The 20,483-nt window shown below is 40.8% G+C and overlaps 1 protein-coding gene and 1 pseudogene across 3 annotated transcripts in view; one reads left to right on the forward strand and one right to left on the reverse strand.

The window, feature by feature from the left end:
- JADE3 (jade family PHD finger 3) overlaps positions 1-20,483 on the forward strand; it is a 148,819-nt gene that overhangs the window by 153 nt on the left and 128,183 nt on the right. Inside the window, exons 1-2 of one of the 3 annotated variants that reach the window (XM_037160393.2) lie at positions 236-334; positions 2,072-2,151. The exons of 1 other annotated variant lie outside the window; for it this stretch is intronic. The gene's annotated coding sequence lies outside the window, so the exon portion shown is untranslated. Of the gene's footprint in view, positions 1-235; positions 335-2,071; positions 2,152-20,483 lie in introns of those variants that run through there. One more of the 3 variants, XM_053670600.1, reaches the window with a different exon arrangement.
- LOC119060340 (elongation factor 1-alpha 1-like) lies at positions 14,093-15,403 on the reverse strand (annotated as a pseudogene).

Genomic DNA, 20,483 nt, shown 5'->3' on the forward strand with positions numbered 1-20,483 from the left:
GAGCGTGGGAGCGCTCAGTGTCAGGAATACAATAGTGCTCCGGGCTGCTTCAGGCGCCGCGGCTCTGCCGCCGCCCAACGGCTATCCCAGCGCTAAGGCCTGACGGGCCCGGCAGGCGAGGGCCGAGGGCGGGAGCTGAGGCGTTAGGGGCGGCCCCACCGCGTTGGGCGGCTGGGCGGGGGGCGGGGGAGGGGAGGAGATTAGGGGGCAGGTGCGAGGGAGGGGAGAGAAGAAAGCGAGCAGTTCGGGGGGCGGTTACCACTCCTGCCGGACTCGCTGGGCAGTGCTGGACGGAGCGTGGAGCCCGGAGGGAGCCGCGACCGGCTGCGCCAAGGTAGGCGCCACTGAGGCCGGACGCGGCGCTAGCGGGCTGGGGGGCGGCGCGACGGGTGGGCACCGGAGGGGCGGCTTCGGGGAGCTGGAGCTGGCCACTTGGGGTGCAGCGTCCCGGCCCAGCCTCGAGGCGCTCGGGCGCCTGGGGGCTGAGAGCGTGTGCTCACTGAGGTAAAGTGGCCGGCTGTGGCCGGCGCGGGGGGCGGGAGCGGGCGCCTGGGCTTCGCTGCAGCCACATTCGGGCAGCGTGGAGCGCCATAACTGTTGCAGCCGTTCCCTCCGGTTCCTCCTCCCGACGCCCCCTCGTTCCCTATCCTCTGCTTGATCTCGGGGCTCACGGGGTCAAACTCGCGGCGGGAGGACCTGCTCTGCAGGCTGCCTGGGACCAGATGCTCGGGGAGCGGGGGCGCGCCCCAGCTATTTCGATGTTGGGGGGCAGGAAGAACAGAGTGCGGGGAGAGGGGGCCTGGGTAGTGCGGGGAGCAGCGAGGCCCCCCGTGAGCCCGGGCGCTCCGCGGGCTAGCGAACTTTCCCTCCCCCTCACGTTATTGTTCGGGCGCTGCGGATCCGAGACTGCCGCCGGTCACGGAGCCCCAGGCGGTCCTAGGGGTGGGAAAAGTAGGGCTTTGCGAGTCTTCTGGGGAAATTTTCCCACCGCTGGGCTCAGCAAAGTTAACTTTTCTCCAGCAATTGAATTGGCTTTATTCCCTCCGCCACCGGGCAATTGATTTAAAAAAAAAAAAAAAAAGATAGCTTGCTTTTAGTCTTACTCTCTCGCTTTTCAGAACCACTACTTCGAAAAAGTCAGGCTTTAAATTGCGGAGGACAACCTGCGTTTCTTATGTGGGAGAAGGGAAAGGGGGCGGGATCCTAAGTTAGTGACCATAATGGTGGTATGTGAAGGCATGTTAAAAGTTTGTATCAAAACTAACAGGGGTGGAAATGGGAGGGAGGGGGGAGGACTGGGGGGGTGGGCTGGGATGGGAGTAAAAGACAGAAAACTGTACTTGAAAAATAATTAATTTTTTTAAGTTAAAGGAATAAATATCTTTAAAAATTGTAGGTATCATTCTGTAGCTCTGGGACATATGTGGCTTCTAGGCATTTGGCAAGAAACTTGTTTGGCCACTTTTCTGACTTTCTAAGTTGCAAGGAAATTGATGGCCTCAGATGTGCGCGAGATTTTTTTGATGTGAGTTCCGTTTAACTGTGAAGCTGAGGAGGAGATGCCAGTGCCCCCCCACCCCCTTCCGCCATCTGATTGTGTAAGAAATCAGAACCGTGTTTCCAGTGGCCTGAAGGGAAAAACGACCTCATTCCCTGTATTCAACCTGGTAAAGATAACTGTCTGCTTCTAACTCTAAAATAATTTAGGTAAAGACTGTACAACATCTTGGCTTACTTTAAGCAACCCAGAATCCACTTTTCCAGAGTAGTTCTCTTAAATACCTTCCCTGCAGCCACTTCTTAGCTTGGGGGAGAGAGGTGTGTATGGGAGAGGAGTCAGTCGGCCTGAACAAAGCATTGTGTTTTTATTTATTTTAATAATTTCATAATATCTGTAAATAATGAGAATGTGAATCTCAGCCTCACTTCTGTACTCTTTGAATAATGTGGTTCTCATCCTTTGAGCACATCATATAATTACTCTTCAGAGAAGTGGAAATAAATGTTTTATTCTTTTTAGTTTATCCTAGGAGTATTCTGCCTTCATAACATTTTGTTTTTACATTTAAAGTGAGCTCTGAGCTTAAATAATTGAACTGCAAAAGGATGATACTTCTTTTCAAGAGGTGAAGGAATTACATGAGATCTTTGGTAAGTGCTTCTCAGTTAGTGTGAACTACCATCATTACCACCTTTTCTTTAAGTATGCTCTTCTCTACACTTTTGTTTGCTAGAAAAGAGTTCTTAACCTAATATTGTTGCCTGGAAACAGCAATTCTTTGTGCAGACAATACAGGTCTGGTTCTAGAACCCACACTTTCTGTCTACCTGTTTTCTGAGACATATTGCTACTCCTTGGCCTTCTCAACTGGACGAGCCTATGAATCTTGGTTACAGGTAAGGAAAAGTGTTAGGGCCTCCCATTCCTTCCTAAAGTATTTGTGATCAACTGGGAGTGACTTGGAAGCAGTGACTTGGAGTGACTTAGGGGTACCTGTGACCCACCATATGGCTTGTAAAGGAGGTTCTCAGGAACAGGTCAGGTAATGGTACAGGGCTCTGAGAATTGAAACATATATGTTAACAGAAGTTAAAGAACAAAGGATGTTGAAGGCTTGTAAGTTGGATATGATCCTTTGATAATGCTAGTCTTTTCCCTCCCTTGTGTTCCAACAGCCATAGCAACCCACTTCTCCCCTAACCTACACAAAGCCTTTCTTCTTTTTCCTATTACTTTGATGTCTGGCTGGAACTAGGCAAGTATCTGGGGGGAACTTGGGGAGGCAGGAGGCATCAGGTATTCGTGAAGACATGTCACTACAGAGGGTTCTTATAAGCCTTGATCAGGGACAGAGGTTGAACATTATCTTAGGACATAATACCTTTTGTAGCTTCCACAAAACAGGAGCTGAAGAAGGTAGACATCATATGCTGGCTTACCATATGACCTTTACTTACTTCTCCTTATAGTTAGGGGGTGGGTGTTGGGTGACACCCATCTGGCACTCTCCTAAAATGGCTAACATGGGGACACTCGAGTCATTTACAATTTTCTACCTGTTGTTCCAGTTACAATGGCTGGGAAAGCTGAAGCGTTTTGGTTTGTGGGTTGGGTAGGGTCTAGGATGAATGGGTAAAAGTACTGAATAAATAAAAGTGTGCTAGTAAGTGATCATTACAGACCAAGTAACTACTCCTTTGAGTTTTCTGTTTTCTGGATTGTTTGTGACTCCCCCATGGTTATTTTTGTCTCCTCCCTATAGGTTTCTCCAACAGACAATAGCAGTAAAGCTCTTACCATCAGAACTGTCTCAGTGCTCCCTTAGGAGACAGCAAGAGAAAATGGTCCTAGGGAGAATTTGCCTGACCCCATAGCTAAGTTTGGGAAAAGGAAAGTGAGAACTCAGAGGACAGACAACTGAAGAAAGTAAGGGGCCTAGTGTGGGGAAATAGTACTGGGGCTTTGACCAATAGGAGGTATCAAAGCATTTATTAATACATTTTGAGCAGTAAATAATTTAATCCTGTGTCACAACCCAGAAACTATGGCTGAGCCCTGCTACTCAGGAAGCTCCTTGTCCTTTGATATTGGCTGATAGGCAAGGAAACTCAAGCCTAGAGTGTGTTTTTTGGGAATAGTTGGCAAGAGAATGTGGTACCAATATGGCCAATACACTAGGCCTTGTGTCTTAGAATCTCCTGGGAAAATTTTTTTTTTAATTTTAAAATCTTACTTTTGTGATTATAATTACAAAAAGTTGCAGGAATAGTACAAAGAACTCCTGTATTCCTTTTACCCAAGTTTTCCAGTTATTAACAGTTTGTTCCCATTTGCTTTATCATTTGCCCTTTCTGTTTCTTTTTATGAACAATTCAAGAGTAACCATTGGGAGACTGGTATTTGTCAAGGACATCTTGTCATGAAGAGTGACTCACGTGCATCCATGGGGTACAGCAGAACATCGATGGTGTTGTAGGGCCCCAGAGTTGGAGTAAAGTCTACATACTGCCATAAAACACACATTTGTAAATCACCTGGAATCTCTGGTGCTGGGTATAGAAATCGCTATCAGTTGTAAAATGGTTAAGATAAACTCTTTTGTTATCATTGTTATTTGTTCCTAACTGCCAAATTTAAATATTGTTATGAAAATACACTCTACCACCCCCCAACTTTGCAGCCATATATATTCTCCAACATTTTAAATAATTCAGTCAGGAAACATGTATTGCATGCTTCCTATTTGCTGTAGGCATAAGAGATGAAAGATACTCATCCCCTTAAGACCTCAATATCCAGTGGAAAGGAAATAAGGAAAACTACCATCAGAGTCAGGAAGTGTTCTGCTGAAGGAGTTTGCAGGGGATGATTGGAACTCCAGGCCTGTTAAGGAGCTGAAGAGTAGATACCTGGGAGTCCTTTGGGGTGTATGTGAATGTGAAGATCCGCCCTCTCTGAGCTTTGCTGCTCTTAGATGACAAAGTTCATGAGTTAGGAAGCCTTTGGTGTCAATGCACCCAGCACAGACTATGGAGTGAGGCCAATTTGGATTCTAATCTACTACTTGATCTTGGCCTCAGTTTCTGCATCTGCCAAACCACATCTCTGAGGTAATAATTGAGATAACAATTGCTCTGTAATCATTCATTTCATCTTCCCCTCCAAAAATATAGTATGTGGGGAAATAGCATGAAAGGTATTAGATAGTAAGGTGGAATGGAGGGGTTCCATTTTTTCTACAAATAAATAATTACTAATTGTACTAAGTGCTATGATGGAGATTACTTTATATGAGATAACAATGACAGCAGTGATGGCTTGTTGACCGTTTCCTGTGTGCTGAGCACTGTGCCAAATGCTTAAACTTAGGATATCTCTCTGAGGTGCGAGGCTCAAAGAGGAGAAGCAATGGTAACTTCCCCAGGTCACACAGCAAGTGAGAGAAAGAATGCTTTTGTGAGGGAGACCAGCAAGATGCTGTGGGCCCTGAAGGATGAGCAGGAATAAGCAAGATACAAGCCAGAGAGAATGGATTGCCAGTAAGAAGGAATAGCAGGTGTTGTGAGGGCACTGAGGTGGGAGAGAGATGTGGAAAGGATCCTCAGAGGTTTGGCTAGGACCTGGGGAAAGAGAGATGAAGTAGGCTGGGAAAGATTTACAGGGCCTTATGGGACCTTATTAAGGAGCTTGTGTTTTATTCCAAGGGCAATGGAAAGCTGCTGGAAGGTGTTTTTCACTTTTTCTTAAAGAGTGTGTGTGTGTTTAATCCAGAAAAGCATCTAGTGAGACCTAAACAAAAGTAGTTTAATAAAGTCATTTCCCCTTCAGTATCCCACTTTGTGATCTAATACAGGCAGTGTTTCTAACCCAGGTATATAGATCTTAAACAGTTTTTACTTCCCATCATTAACATAGCTAAAAAGAGGTACTGCATTGCTAGAAGCTAGTCCTGTAGACTGCTTCTAGAAGGAAGTTTAACTAGTCTCATATATCTGATACTTTTTAGGCTGCATTAAGGGAACTCTTCAGCTTTCACCAGGCCTTGTCAAATGGGATAAAAGATAAAAATGTAGAATTGGGAGAAAAATTCTTGAAAACCTGAGTTGTTGTTCGTGTTACAAATGGAACTGTTGAGTATAAGACTTTGATTTAAATATATCACGATAAAGATGGTTCAGTGACTAAATGGAAATTTTTTATGTTTTTTGTTTTTTTGGTATCTACCATCTGTGATGACAGACAGCACATTTGTGAGAATCTGGGAAGACTTAGGCATTTTTCAATACTTACATATTTATTTATTCTAATCCAGGTACTAGAGGTTTTTCTGTTTGAAACTATTTCTTATATGCAAACTAAACTTCATGGGGAAAACCATTGTGCTGTTCCCCTTTCCATGTGTATCAGATGACAAACATATTTACTTTGAAATAGCTTGTGTCAGTTAGGTTTGGGTGCAGGTGATCTTGTGATTGGCAGACTGGTTGATCTAGGAGAACCTAAGCCAGGGTGGCTCATCTCTACTACAAATGGTCTCTCCTCCAGCTGGCTAGTCTGGACTGTTCAACATGGTGGTCCCAAAGATACAAACAGCAGCAAGCAAGAGCAAGCATCAGTGCCAAAGCAGTTCTCAAGTGTCGTCTTGTGTCACATTTGATATTGTTCTATCAGCCAAAGCATAGGAGTGCCTCCATGGTCAAGCCCAGAGTCATTATGGGTGCGGACCATCCAAAGATATGGATATGAGGAGATATGAAAATAGAGGGTATTACTGTAGTAATACATAATAATTATTAATGGATATAACCTCTTTTCCTTTGATAAATCTAAATGTAATGTGTTCTGAAGACTAAATAATGATTGTGTTACCTTCCTTCTGTCTACTCTTAGTGAAAGCAGAGCTCAGTGATGGTTTTTCCATGAGGAAACCAAAGGGAGACAGTGCGGCTCTGGACATAGATATTCTTATGAGTGGCTTGATTGCCCACTGATCTTGTGTGGCTGTTATGAAAGGAGCCCCACCCCTGGGTTTCCCCAGCCTCCTGTTCAAGTTTTTTTTTCTCTCAATTTATTTTGTATTGGTTTCAGGTGTACAACTTAGTGGTTGATCATAGTGTTCCCCTCAATATTTCCAGTACCCCAAATGGCACCATACATAGTTACTGCAATAATACAGGCTATATTCTCTATGCTTTTCTTATGTCCCCATGAGTATTTTGTGACTACCAATTTGTGCTTCTTAATCCCTTCATGTTTTTCACCCAGTACCTGAACACTCCTCCCCTTTGGCAACCACCAGTTCACTTTGTGTCTGTGAGTCTGTTTCAATTCATTTATTTTGTTCTTTAGATTCCACATATAAGTTAAGTCATATGGTATTTGTCTTTCTCTGACTGTTCAAGCTTTATCACAAAATTTGTAGGCTATACTAGAGTTTATAGTCAAGAAAAAAGACAGTTAATTAGGAATCCATCACTACCTGAAAATGAGGGAAACATTTGTATTCTTTCCTCATAACTTTTATTATGTGATTTATAGTTTTTACCTAAGAGAAGAAATCCTTATGTGGGCATTATAACAAAGACAAAGGATTCTCTATAGATGTTTTATTTGATGGAGATTTAAAAATCTCCCTGTGATTGCAGGGGAGTATCATATATTGTGCTGTGAAGTGAGTGGCCAGGGGCCAGCAATTTGGCCTTGTGATTGTGAAGATTTCAGAAGTAACACCTTTCACATGACTGAAACAGGCTTTATAACTAGCTTGTAGCCTGAAATGTATTGCATGAAAATGCAGCTGGATTCTAGGAAGTATGTGTGGGAAACTTAAGAGTGTACATTCTAAGGCTCACATTGTACATCTTAGAGTGTACATTCCTCCAGAAAATTGCCTGGTGATAGAATCTCAGCTTCCCTTCTTTTCACCTAGGATAAAAGTTAAAAATGAAAAATCCCTGACATTTTCAAAGTCAGTGACTTGAAACTATATAAAAATAAAATCAAAATTATAAATGCGCACATATCATTTGACCCAGCAAGCACTTACAGGAATTTATTCAACAAATATTGGCATATTACTTGGAGTATTGATTGCTTATAATAGCGAAAGATCCATAATATCCAAAGTATCAATCAAGGCTTGATTGTGCATTAGAACATTACACTGATATTGTATGATCTCCAAGATCTACAAAATGAAAAAAGCAAGAAACAGAACAATGTGTATTATATGCTACCATTTGTGTAAAATAGATAATGGGAGCAATAATACATGCAAGTACATTTTTGCATACATAGACATAAAATATTTCTGGAAGGATATTCAAGACTCTGATAATTTGGTGTCATACGTGGCCAGGGTAGAGGGATGGAGGGAGAATTTTCACTGCATATAGTTTTATGTATACTTTTTGAATTTTAAGCCATGTGCATATACTACCCTATTTTTAAAATTAAATACATTGATTTAAAGAGAGGTGGTATATGGTGATGGTGATGTGAACTTCCATGGACTCCCACCTTAGTTGACCTTGCCAGAGCTATCTCTATTTAAATAAATAGATAGATAAATCCTCTCAGTTTTGTTTCCTAGAAATGCCTCAGAATAGTGTACTTCTGAATTTTTAACTATAATTCTGCCTTTTCCAAAATGTCATCTGTGAGTGGACTCATACAATATGTACTTTTTGGTCTGTCTTCTTTTCAGCAATCCCCAACCTTTTTGGCACCAGGTTTCTTGGAAGACAATTTTTCCACAGATGGGGTGGGTGATGGGGTGGCGGGACCAGAGACAGAGCTTATAGTGCCACTGGTGTCCACAGATGGGGAAAAAGGAGGTTGAGGACCCCTGTTTTACTTGACTCATTCATATTATGTGAATTACTAGCCTGTTCCTTTTATCACTGACTAATGTTTCATTGTATGGATGTAGCACCATTTGTTCAATTCACATAATGGAATTGAAGGACAATTTGGCTGCTTCTAGTTCTTGGCAATTATGAATAAAGCTGCAGTTAACATTAGCATACAAGTTTTTGTGTAAATATAAGTTTTCACTTTATTTGGGTAAGTACCTAGGAGTGAGATGGCTGAGTTTTTATAAGAAACAGCTGAACCGTATTCCAAATGCAGTTGTACCATTTTGCGTTCCCACTAGTCATGAATGTATGTGAGCTGTGTGTTAAGGTTCATTTTCCTGCATATGCTAGTCCTGTAGCTCCAGAATCATTTGTTGAAAAGACTATCTTTCTCCATTGAATTGTTTTTGCACCTGTGTCAAAAATTTGACTGTGCTTGTGTGGGCCTATTCCTAGGCTCTCTGTTATGTTGCATTGACCTATGTGTCTATCATTTTACCATTATCACAAAGTCTTGATTAGTATAGCTTTATAGTTAAGTCTTGAAATCAGGTAATATGAGTGCTCTCACTTCTTTCTTCTTTAACAGAATTGTAGTGGTGAGAGAAGACATGCTTAACTTGTTCCAATCTTGGAAGGCATTCTCTTATCATTAAGTATGATGTTAGCTGTATGTTTTTAATAACATATACTCTTTCGTACTGAAAAGAGTAAACATAGTATTTCTGAGGCTGTTTGCTGTATGAGGCCTGCTTGCAAGATTGGCCCTTGGTTAATGTCTTGGAAATTGGCTTTTCATACACTTTGAAAACAAAATATTCTACCTTAAATTATTCTTTTTCTAATGCTCATTTATTTATGCTAATCCAAGTTCTTACTTTAATCATAGTGTTTCTACTAAAGAATTTTCCTTTAACATTTTTTTACTGCCAGCTCTGCTGGCAGTAATTTTTTTGTTTGTTTTGTTTGTCTGAGAAAGTCTTCATTTTTTCCTTCACTTTTGAAGGATGTGTTCATGGGATATAGAATTGAGTTAACAATTATTTTCCCTCTTTCAGCATATAATTCCACTGTTGTTTTGTTTATGTGGTTTTTGATAAGTCTGCTATAATTCTTATCTATGTTCCTCTGTAGTTAACATGTCTCTTTTCCTATGGATGCCTTCAAAGTCTGTCTTTGCCTCAGTGTGGCTTTTTTATTTCTTTTCTGTTTATCCAGATTGGTGTTCTCTGAGTTTCTTGTATCTATGGTGTGTTGTCTATCATAAATTTTGGAAAAGTACTCAGCCATTATTTCTTCAAATAATTCTTGTGCTCCATTTTCCCCCTTCTCTTTCTGGCATTCCAATTACAAGTATGCTATGCTGTTTGATATTGTCCCAGGTTTTGTAAGCTATGTTCTATTTTTTCACTCTTTCATCTCTTTTTGTTTTAATTTAATTTTTAGAATATATTTTATTGATTATTCCATTACAGTTGTTCTATTTCCCCCCTTCATTCTCCTCCACCCTGCACACCTCTCCCCCACCATTTCTCCCCTTTAGTTTATGACCACGTGTCTCAAGTTGTTTAGATTCTATATTTCCCATACTATACTTGCCCTCCCCCCGACTATTTTCTACCTACCATCTATGCTACTTATTTTCTGTACCTTCTCCCCCCTTCTCCTTCTCCCACTCCCCTGTTGCTAACCCTCCACATGATCTTCATTTCTATGGTTATGCTCCCGATCTAGCTGTCCTTAGTTTGCTTTTGTTTTAGGTGTGGTTCTTAATAACTTTGAGTTTGCTGTCCTTTCATTGCTCATCTTTCTTATCTTCTTTTTCTTAGTTAAGTCCCTTTAACATTTCATATAATAAGGGCTTGATGATGATGAACTCCTTGAATTTGATCTTATTCGAGAAGCACTTTATCTGTCCTTCCATTCTAAATGAAAGCTTTGCTGGATAGAGCAATCTTGGTTGTAGGTCTTGGGATTTCATGACTTGGAATACTTCTTTCCAGCCCCTTCTTGCCTGTAAGGTTTCTTTTGAGAAATCCACTGACAGTGATGGGAACTCCTTTGTAGGTGACTGTCCCCTTATCTCTTGCTGCTTCTAGAATTCTCTCCTTCATTTTCATCTTGGCTAATGTAATGATGATGTGTCTTGGTGTGTTCCTTTTTGGGTCCAAATTCTTTGGGACTCTCTGAGCTTCCTGGATTTCCTGGAAGTCTATTGCCTTTGCCAGATTGGGGAAAGTCTCCTTTATGATTTGTTCAAATAAGTTTTCCTTTAAAAGATTTTATTTATTTATTTTTAGAGAGAAGGGAAGGGAGGGAGAAAAAGGCAGGGGTGAAACATCAATGTGTGATTGCCTCTCTTGTGCACCCCCTACTGGGGACCTGGCCTGCAACCCAGGCATGTGTCCTGACTGGGAATCAAACCAGCAACGCTTTGGTTCACAGACCCGCACTCAGTCCACTGAGCCACACCAGCCAGGGTCTGTTTTAATATTATTGATCTGATCAATAAACTCGACCTTCATTCTCGCTGATTCTTTCCTTGGCTATGTCCAGTCTGCTGTTTAGCATGTTTTTTTTTTCCCCTGTGGTTTTTTATTTCTAGCATTTCCAGTTGATTCCTTCTTATAGTTTCTGTTTCTCTGAAATTGTCCATTTGTTTTGCATTTATCTACTTCTTCCACTAGAGTCTTTACATATTAATCATAATTATAATTTCATTCTGATAGCCCCAACATCTGTGTCATACTAAGTCTGGATCTGATGATTGCTTTGTCACTTGGAATATTACCTTGCCTTTCATTATGCCTCAAAAATATGTTGAAAGCTGAATGTGGGTAGGAAATACTGAGGTAAATAATTGATATTTTTGGAGAAGAACACAGGTTTTCTTTCTACCATGCCTTTAGTGTGGGTGCTTGAGTTAACCTAGGCCAGGGGAGTTGGGATGTATTTGATGTTTGTTTTTGCTATTGGCACCAGAGATTTCTGATTCCTCTAGTGATACCTTTTTATGCCTCCTGCTTGGCTTTGGGTATTTCCTTTGTGCTCTTTCCCAAGAGTTGTTCCTTACAGCCCTCCCAGTTGTATTCCACTGTTGCTAACCATGTAGCTGATATGCCAGGTGGTGGTTCGTGGGGGAGTAAGGAGTTCTCTGATGATTTGATTTGGCCTAAAACTTAGGCAGGTACTGGAACCTGGGTCTTGAGTGTGTCCTTTACAAGATCTCCTGCCCCTCCTCTAGGAGTGAGCTGCTTTTCCTTTTTCCCCTGTTTCTTTTCCCTTGCTGCAGTGAAGACACCAGTGTCCTCAAGCCATGGGTTTTAAGCCCTTCCCCCTTCAGCTTAAGGCTTTTGTTCTGTGCTGGAGATAAAGGAAAGGGGTCTGGGTGGATTTCACAATGGGTGCTGCTTTTCTCAGCCAACCAGCCTAATGATGAAAAGCTTTCTCTGAGATTTTCCCTATCCTCCCTGTAAGAATCTAGAGGGGTTCCTGCAGGAAAAAAAATGTAAGAAGATGAAAATACCTGCGGTCACCCATGTGTAGCCCAGGAGCTTTGTACTGTTATGCCATCCTATACTTTGGCTTTCAGTAATTTATAGTAATTTATAGTTTAATCTTCCTACCAATTTGTTCAGATTATGTGTGCAGGCACCTGTCTCTTCAGATATGGAGATGGTGGTTTGCGCTGTAACCTTACTTCTCAGATAGGTCAAAGAGTTTGTCTAGTTTTTTCTTAGAAGGGTGGGAATGAGCTTCCCAGTGCTTTACATATCAGAGCTGAAACCTAAGTCCTTATATAAATTCTAATTTATATGAATGTCTAATGCAGTACAAGGCACATAAATTAAAACTCAGTACAGGTTAGTTTTTCCCTTATTTTTTTTCTCACCCTTTTGAATATTGTGGTTTTATGGCCAGGGAAGCAGGGATAATTAATTCTGGTTTGGGTCCTGCCTATTTTAGGCCTTAAAATCTTGCCTGGCTGGTGTAGCTCAGTGGATTGAGCACAGGCTGTTAACCAAAAGGTCGTCAGTTTGATTCCCAGTCAGGGCACATGCCTGGGTTGTGGGCCAGGTCTCCTGTGGGGATCATGTGAGAGGCAACCACACACTGATATTTATCTCCCCTTCTTTCTCCCTCCCTTCCTCTCTCTCTAAAAGTAAATAAATACAATCTTTTTTTAAAATCTTGTACACCACTGGTGGTATGTTATGTTTGCCTTGCTCACTTCAAAAATTTTATGTATGCCTTTGTAATTAATTACTGAGCATATTGTTAGCTCTCAGTAATAATTTGCCTCATTCAAAATTAGAATATGATTTAGACTTTCTAGATTATAGGTTTTGTTAGTGGCCATGTGTTTGTCACTTTTATTCCTCACATTTCCAGATGCGATTTAGTTTAGCAAATATTCGGTGAGTGCATTGTACTATGTGTGAGGAACTAGGTATTGAGTAGAATACAAGCCTGACCTGGCAGTGGAGTAACTAAGGGGTTCCCAAAGGCAATAGAAGCCTTGTGGATGGAAGGATATTGCAACTTGGGAATTAATCTTCATTTCAACCTAGAAGGATTTTTTAAATTATTTTTTAAATTATATTTTAATTATACTGGAGATACATGAATGTATTCTAGTAAAAATTTAAAAGTTGTAGAAAAGAACCATGGTTGTCCATGTCATTCTTATGAAATCCTTGTTCCATCACATTCTTAATTCCAAGATTAATTTTGATTACTTATTTTTTGTTTACTATGCAAATTGCTATATCAAATATCATGCTATCTAGTAGTTTGCCAAAATACTTTTACTTTTCAGAGGCTAAGCAACCAAATTCATTTAACTTTTAAGGGTTATTTATTTGTATATTTACTTTCTCATTAAAGTTTTGTTTCAATGGGTCTCAAAATTCTGTGATAGGTTTTTTATCAAGTTGTTTCTATTAAAATGTACCGGTTTTATGCCTTGACCAGTGTGGCTCAGTTGGTTGGGTGTGGTCCTAAAAAGCAAAAGGTCACCAGTTCAATTGGGAGCACATGCCTAGGTTATGGGCTTGGTACCTGGTCAGGATGCATGTGAGAGGCAGTTGATCGATGTTTCTCTCTCACATCAATGTTTGTCTCCCACTTTCTCCCTCCCTTCCCCTCTCTCTTTAAAAAAACTACCTTAAAAAAGTACTGTTTTTAAAAACTAATAACTTAAAAACTTTCACATACACAAAAAACAAATAGTCTGAAAACATTCTCTTTTCCTTCTGAAGGCTTTATACTGCATCGTAACCATTAACCAGTCTTTTACTGTTAAAACTTAAATGGCCAAGGTGTTGAAAGACAAATACCATACGATCTCACCTTTAAAAGGAAGCTAAACAACAAAACAAACAAGCAAGCAGAATAAAAAGAAAGACACTGAAATAGAGAACAAGGGGACAGTGACCAGAGGGGAGAGGGAAGGGAATTTAAGGGGGAAAAAGGGGAGGGATTTGGAGGAACAAATAGGAAGGACATAGGGACGAGAACTAAGGGGGGTGGAAATGGGAGGGAGGTGGGGAGCACGGGGGGGGGGGCTTAAATGGGAGAAATAGACAAAAAACTGTACTTGAAAAATAACTAAGTAAAATTTTTAAAAATGCAAAAAAAAAAAAAACCTTTAAATGGTCAATTTAGAGAAACAGCTCTGAGACCATTCTTCCACCACTGAATAAGACTAGGGTGGTGATATTGGGAGTAATATTCATTTAGCCTTCTGAGCTTGCTGGGCAGGATTGATGACTTTGCCAGCTCCAGCTGCCTTCTTGTCCACTGCTTTGATGTCACCCACAGCAAATATCTGTATCATACCACAAATAGCAAAACAGCCCAGAGGAGGATAGTCAGGGAAACTCTAAACATGCATGGGCTTGCCAGGAACTATATTAATGATGGCAGCATCACTGGATTTCAGAAACTTCAGGCTGTCTTCCAACTTTTTCCCAGAGTGACAATGTCTTCTCCTTTAGCTCAGAAAATTTGCAAGCAATGGGCGCTAGATGACAGTCCAGTGCAGGTGCATATCAGGCACTCATTTGGCCTGCGTAATTCGGGATAATCAATCACCTGAGCTGGGAAACCAGCTGCTTCCATTGGTGGGTCATTATTGCTGTCACCAGCCACATTGCCATGGCAACCATTTTTTGATAGACACATTCTTGACATTGAAGCCCACATTGTCTCCAGGAAGAGCTTCATTCAAAACTTCATGGTGCATTTCAACAGCCTTCAGTTGTAGCATTGACTAGAGCAAAGGTGACCACCATGCAAGGTTTGAGAACACCAGTCCCCACTTAACCCACAAAGACAGTACGAATACCACCAATTTTGCAGAAGTCCTGGAGGGGCAGATGCGGGGCTTGTCAGAGGAGTTAGTGGCAGGATGCAATCCAGAGCTTCAAGCAGTGTAGTTCCACTGGCATTGCCATCCTTATGGGTGACTGTTCATCTCTTGAACCAAAGCATGTTAGCACATGGCTCCAGCCTGTTGTCAACATTCCAACAAGAAACTGGCACAAATGCTGCTGTGTCAAGGTTGTAGCCAATTTTCTTAATGTAGGTGCTGACTTTCTTAATGATTTCCTCATATCTCTTGTGGCTGTAGGGTGGTTCAGTGGTGTATAAGCTAGAAGGGCATACTCACAGGTCTTCTCATTCTTGAAGATACCCACTTCAAATTCAACACCCGCAGCAGCAATCAGGACAGCACAGTCAGCCTGAGATGTGCCTATAATCATGTTTTTTATAAAGTCTCTGTGTCCTGGGGCACCAGTGATTGTCACGTAATACTTGCTGGTCTCAGTTTTCCATAGGGAGATACCAGTGGTGATACCATGCTCACATTCACCTTTCATTCTACTGAAGACCCAGGCATATTTGAAGGAGCCCTTTCCCACTTAAGGAGCCTCCATCTCAAAATTTTTGGTGGTTATTTTGTCAATCTATCAGTAGTGTTAGAATTGGCCAAATCTACACATCCAATGACGATGTTGATATGAGTCTTTTCCTTTCCCATTTTGGCTTAGATTTAGTGGTGGTGTTCTGGCAGCAAGCTTATTGTGAAAAAGCTAAGTAGTGTTTTTTTTTTTTAAAGAGAGAACTGTTGGTCCTGGCCAGGGTGTCTCAGTTGGAGGGTCGTCTCATAGCCAGAGGGTTCTCTCTCCCATTGATGTTTCTCTCCCTTCTCTCTCTCCCTTCTCTCTCTCTAAAAGCAATGTAAAAATGTCCTTGGGTGAGGATAAAAAAGAGATAACTGTCATCATTGAATTTGGATATATAACCTGATAATGGTTTTTGCTTCACATTATAGTGAAATAGTATAATTTTTAAATCTGAAAATTGTTAGTAGTAGGTAGAACTATAAAAAATCTACTATAGCCCTGGCTGGTGTAGCTCAGTGGATTGAGCACGGGCCTGTGAACCAGACAATCGCGATTCAATTCCCAGTCAGGGCACATGTCAGGGTTGCAGGCAGGTTCCCTGCAGGCCAGTTCCCAGCAGGGGACGCACGAAAGGCAACCATACATTGATGTTTCTCTCCCTCTCTCCTTCCCTTCCCCTCTAAAGATAAATAAATAAAATTTTAAAAAATCTACTATAAGTGGAAAATACAGAAATTAATACTGAAAAGAAGATGAAATATTGCCTCTTTTTAAAATTATTATACAGTGAAATTGACTATTGGAGGGTGTATATAGTTTTGTGGATTTTGACACACTTATATAGGTCAGTGTAACCACCACCACAGTTACAGTACAAAACACTTCCATCACCCCAATAAAACCATTTGTGCTACCTCTAGCCACATTCTCCCCCCAAAACCTTGGTAGTCACTGATCTGTGCTCCATAAGTACAGTTTTGTCACTTTGTGGATGTCACATAAGTGGAGTCAGACTGTGTAATCATTTCAGTCTTGCTTTTTTTCCACTCCAGCCTAATGGTTTTGAGAGTCATCTAAGTAGTGTATATCAATAATTTGTACCCTTTTTATTGTTGAGTTGTATTCCAGTGTGTAAATGTACCACATTTGGGTTGTTACCAGTTTTTGTTAATTATAATAGAGCTGCTATCAAAATTCACATACTAGTATACATAAGTTTGCATCCCTAGTGTAAAAACCTGAGAGTGAGATTGCTAGAATTATATACTAGCATTTATGGTAAGACTAGTTAGCTAGAGTTTGAATGCTAAATGAATAGGGTGTCGGAGAGCCAAGTTGCTTACATCCTGCTTTTGCTTCTTACTTGCCATGCAACCCTGAGTGAGTTTAACCTGTTTGGCCTCAGTTTCCTCATTCATAGAATCAAGTTAATAATACTAACCACTGGGATTGTTGTGTCAAGTTAATAATATATTAAGGATGAAATGGTGGGCAATCTGTAGAATACCAAATATATTATTATTATCCCATGTGTAATAGAACCCTTTTCTTTCAGAAACATTTGCCTTTGGTTAATTAAAGTGTAGAAATTAAGTGAGCCATAATATGGTGTGTTTGGTAGGCAAGCCTTCAGAGCATGCTGTCCATGAGGGAAATCTCAGTTGTCCTCAGGTGAAAAAGTTTAGGGATGTAGATGCATGGGAGTCATATATAACATCTAAAGGTTGGACCAGATTTCCAATTTTGATGGTTTTACTTGCCATCCCAATGTTAAAAAATCATGCTCACTGAAAGTTAATATATTGCTATCTTGTATAAACAAACTGCAAAAAGTATCTCAGAATCAACTAACACTCATTGAGTGCTTGCTCCATACCAAGCGCCAGGCTTGGCATTCCTCAAGTGTGGTAGCCCAAGTACCTTACCCCAAAGAAAGTAATTTGATTATCACTCAATATTATTTTTATACTTTTAAAAACCTAACTGTTGATGATACATGATGAGGCATGATTTTTTTGGAGCTCCCATGATGTGAACCATCTACAGTCTCTCAGATCCTACAATATCTTAAAACACATCCTTTTATAGGAAACTTTCCCCAGTATTGAGGAGAGAATTGCAAATGTTTGGCATGCTCACTCAAATCTCTCCCTAGAGTACTGTGTCATTAGAAAATACAATAAAGGCCCCTTGCTTGCATAACTGCTATATAGTATGGTCTACTTCAGTCTGAGCAATTATCAAGGGATGTGCTTTCCCCTGGAGAATGTCTCCTTATCCTATGAGGTATGCACAAAGGGCTACCTATTCACTTACTAGACAATGGATGAAACACAGTATGTGGAATGAGGAATCTAAATGTATCTTAGTTCAATTGTTTTGTAATGTTTTCACATGACACAATCCATCAGCTGAGGACAATTCGTCACCTGGGATTCCAGGGAAAACTGGGTGGAACAAGAAGTCTTGAGCACACAATCTAGTATGTCATCTCTGAACCGATTCCTTACTGCCTCATCACCACCACCACCACCACCACCACCAGCACCATTCCAACACTCAGGTTTACCTGGAACCTTTCTTCACAATTGGAACATCCTTCTTTTGCTCTGCTAATCCTACCCAAATCAATTCTTACAAATCCTTGCAAATTCTATCTCAGTAAGTCTCCTCTCCTCCCAAATCTCCACTCATTTGGATGCCATTTTCTACTCCATATGCCCTCATTAAGTCCTATCCTTTCCAGTCAACTTTGGCACCTACTGCCATACTTCCTCACTCTGACCTATTTTGTATACACATGGCCTGAAGGTTTACAACTAGACTGCCACTCCCTGGTTAATAAGGAACTCTCAAATTGTTTACATCCTATCTCCCACAAATACCTGAAAGAATTGCTGCCTGATATTTAACTAAACATCAATTCTGATTTTGTGTTTAAAAATAACATGACATGTTCTAATGGCCAAATAAGTCCTGTGTAAAGCCATAGTTTGGAAAAGAAATATGCATTTAGCATACTGTCAAAAGAAAACTGATATTTTGCCATGCTGCTGCTGTGAAGTGTGTCTATACAGTCTGCCTGAGCAGAGCATGGCATCACAGTGTAGATTACAGTCAGAGCTGCAGGCAGATTTTCCCTGGCTCCATCATGGTTTCTAGCCTTCCCCATTAGTCCTTGCCCACGTAAATGTTAAAGAGCACTAGGAATTTTTTCTTTTCAAATACAGATAAATTTGACTATAAACAGTTTTAGCCTACGTGTCTCATTAAATTCCCATCTTATTCAGGAGGGTGTGTGTGTGTGTGTGTGAGAGAGAGAGAGAGAGAGAGAAAGAGAGAGAAGCCTAAATTGAGCTCTGTGTAGGATAACCAATTTAAATCCGGAATAAACATTTTTGTACAAGAATAAACATTATTTAGGTTCTAAACAAACCTATCTGTAAAAGCTCCAATTATGTCCTTTAGAAGAATCCATATAGTTTTGCCTTTAGGAAAACTGTCTCTAGGTTGCTTTCTTGCAATGATCTGTGTGCCACTACAAGCCAGGTCCAACTCACCTTCCTTTCAGACTGCCGTCCATAACAACATAGCCCCTCTAAAGGCCTCTTCTCTATAAAACCATCTCCACTCCTGCCACTAGGCCACCACTGACCCCTGTGCATTCACTATATAGTAATTGGTATCTGTATTCCTGAGAGCCTAGCAATTAATGTCCCCTACACCCAATCATTACCTTTCTCACAACTCTTCCCTTTTACTTCTCAAATCCTCTTTTCTATCCACTCTACACAAGTGTGCATTCACTGCAGTCTGAATGTAATAAGCCATCCTGCTACTCTTTCTGTACTTTCTCTACCTGAAGTTCTCCACATTCCCCTGGGTTGTTGCATCCTGCACATTCGCCAGGACTCACTCCTGAAAAAGTTTTTTCTACCTCAATGGTTCATTCCATCTGTGAAGGCCCACGTGTCTAAATATGCTCAATGCTCATTTTTCCCCAAATAGGATGGTGTGATAAGAGTGCTCAATGGCCACAAAGTCCTTTCATTTCTGTATGTACAATACATCCCTTTAACAGTATGACTTTGCAGCTCTTCCTGTCAAGAGGTAGAGTCTCTTTCTCTACTCCTTTAATTTGGGCTGTGCTTATAACTTGTTTTGGCTAATAAAATTCAGTGTGAGTAACTCTGGATGACTTCTGAGACTAGGTCTCAAGAAGTCTTGTAGCTTTCCTCTTGTTCCTTGGGAACTCTGAGGCACCCATGGGAAGAAGCCCCAGCTAGCCTGCTAGAGGAAGAGAGATGATGTGGAGAGAGAGGCCAGTCAATAGCCAATCATCAGACATGTAAGTGAGGCTGTCTTAAAACATTCAGCCCCAGTCACATTGCCAGATGACTTTGTAACCACAGGAAGGACTGTAGGAAAGACTTGCAGAAGAACTGCCAAGCTCATTCTAGCTCAAATTGATGACCCACAGAATTGTGAGCAAATAAAATGCTTGCTATTTATAAATAAATATGTATTGGTTAATTGACATTTTAAAAGCAGTTATGCTTGGAACCGTTCCGCATCTTGTTTGTGGTGCTAATTACATTCATACACATCTGTCAGAACTTGAATTGTACATTAAAAAGGTAAATGTACTGTGTGTACATTTTTAAATTAAGGCATGATTTAGAGCAGTTTTGCTAAAATCCATTTATTTGATAAATGTGGCTAAAAGTATAGGTAGCATGTTACTGTGAGAAAAGAAGTTTGACCCTTTGAAAACAATTTTGCACATAATTGGCACTCAGTAATGTTAATTTCTTTCCTTTGTAATCACCTGTCAAGGCTGCTGAAGAAAGCATTTATGCCCTAGGACGGCACCAGCCTCACAGTTGCCTTCAAAGGGCCGAAATAATTTTGGGACTGTATAAATGTAACTACTCCTTAACTGTTAAGGAGTTGAAATTACATTCAGCCCCTTGAAGTCAACCATGAGGCTGATGTGTCCCCTGGTGAAAATAAGTTTGACACCCCTGCCCTAGGAGATGGCTGGATCTCAGATGACTTCTAAGATGCTATGATTGGTTTGAAAGGTAAATGACTGTTTTAGAATGCTTGTGTAAAGTAAAATACATAAGTGCTACCATGTTATTATAAAGGCTGGCCCCCTAAAACTTTCATTTTACTTCCAAGGACTTAGACTTAGGCATAAATAAACCAGTA

This window comes from Artibeus jamaicensis, unplaced genomic scaffold (genome assembly GCF_021234435.1).
Source record: "Artibeus jamaicensis isolate MK-2021 breed Jamaican fruit bat unplaced genomic scaffold, CSHL_Jam_final contig_60, whole genome shotgun sequence".
Classification (NCBI taxonomy): Eukaryota; Metazoa; Chordata; class Mammalia; order Chiroptera; family Phyllostomidae; genus Artibeus; species Artibeus jamaicensis.